The following is a 2,142-nucleotide window of genomic DNA, read 5'->3' as shown; positions in this document are numbered from 1 at the left end:
CCCCCAGTTTGCCATGTTGGCACCCGTTAGTTTTCATATCTTTTTGTTTTACACATTTTGGTTTATATAAAATTGCAATGTTTTAATCCAACAATTGTGTTTCTTCGTCATACCCCTAGATTTCAATGTTTGCACTTGTTAGTTTTTTGCACCTTTTTGTTTCACACCTCTTTGTTTTCACACTTTTTTTGTTTTATTTATATACAGATTTGTAAGGACTTTGAAAAGAATTTTTTTTTCTTGGAGTATTATTAATGATCTCACCCTTTGTTAATGATCTCAAAAGTTGCAAAGTTTTGATCCAACAATTGTGTTTTTTTGTCGCACCCCAACTTTTCATGTTGGCACCCGTTAGTTTTCACACCTTTTTGTTTTACACCTCTTTGTTTATAAAAAGTTATAATGTTTGATCCAACAATTGTATTTATACGTCATACTCCTACCTTTCAATGTTTGTATTTGTTAGTTTTCGCACTTGTTAGTATTCACATCTTTTTGTTTTACACCTCTTTGTTTATAAAAAGTTATAATGTTTGATCCAACAATTGTGTTTTTTTGTCGCACCCCAACTTTTCATGTTGGCACCCGTTAGTTTTCACACCTTTTTGTTTTNTACACCTTTTTGTTTCACAACTCTTTGTTTTCACACTTTTTTGTTTTTATATATATACAGAATTTTATGGACTTTGAAAGAAAAAATTTTGTTCTTTGAGTATTATTAATGATATCACCCTTTGTTAATGATCTCAAAATTTGCAAAGTTTCGATCCAAAAATTATGTTTCTTTGTCGCACCCCCAACTTTCAATGTTGGCACCCGTTAGTTTTCACAAATTTTTGTTTTACACCTCTTTTTTATAACTTTATTTATATAAAGTTGCAATGTTTTGATCCAAAAATTGGGTTTCTTCTCGTACCCCTAGCTTTCAATGTTTGCACTTCTTAGTTTTCGCACCTTTTTGTTTCACACTTCTTTGTTTTCACACCTTTTTGTTTTTATGTATATACAAATTTTTATGGAATTTGAAAAGAGTTTTTGTTCTTTGAGTATTATTAATGATCTCACCCTTTGTTAATGATCTCAAAAGTTGCAAAGTTTTGATCCAACAATTGTGTTTTTTTGTCGCACCCCAACTTTTCATGTTGGCACCCGTTAGTTTTCACACCTTTTTGTTTTACACCTCTTTGTTTATATAAAGTTGCAATGTTTTGATCAACAATTGTGTTACTTCGTCATACCCTTACCTTTCAATGTTTGCACTTGTTAGTTTCGCATCTTTTTGTTTCACACCTATTTGTCTTCACACGTCTTTGTTTATATATATATATATATATACATATCTTTATGGACTTTGAAAAGAGTTTTTGTTCCTTGAGTATTATTAATTATCTCTCCTTTTGTTAATGATCTCAAAAGTTGCAAAGTTTTGATCCAACAATTGTGTTTTTTCATCGCATCTCCAGTTTTTCATGTTGACACCGTTAGGTTTCACACCTTTTTGTTTTACACATTTTTGTTTATATAATATTGCAATGTTTTAATCCAACAAATATGGTCTTCTTCGTCGTACCCCTAGCTTTCAATCTTTTCACTTGTTAGTTTTCGCATCTTTTTGTTTTACACCTCTTTGTTTCCACAACTTTTTGTTTTTATATGTATACATATTTTTATGGACTTTGAAAAGAGTTTTTGTTCTTTGAGTATTATTTCACACCTACAAGTTTTTAAAATTATGAGTATTATTTTCTTTTAATTTATTAATCAACATGATTCACTCATCTTTATTAAAATTTGGATTGTTTTATTTATTGATTCCTTCATCTAACTTTTGTTTGGTATCATTTTCCATTTAGTCATGCATCAATCATCTCTTCCAATTATTAATCTAGGTAATTGATTGTGTTTTCTAATTTTTCATAGATTTATATGTTTTTCATAGATTTATATGTTTATATATTATAGCAAACTCACTTTTAGGTGTCAATTTAAATATAAGGGATAAATTGTTTTTATTATCTCATCTAACTGTTTAGATTTATTAATGATCTTAAAAGTTGCTATATTTTGATCCAACAATTGTGTTTTTTTGCCATATTCACAACTTTCAATGTTCACATTTATTATGGACATATATATATATAT

Source organism: Camelina sativa, chromosome 12 (genome assembly GCF_000633955.1).
Source record: "Camelina sativa cultivar DH55 chromosome 12, Cs, whole genome shotgun sequence".
Classification (NCBI taxonomy): domain Eukaryota; kingdom Viridiplantae; phylum Streptophyta; class Magnoliopsida; order Brassicales; family Brassicaceae; genus Camelina; species Camelina sativa.
The sequence above is the reverse complement of the archived record's forward strand: the minus strand, read 5'-3'. Positions refer to the sequence as shown.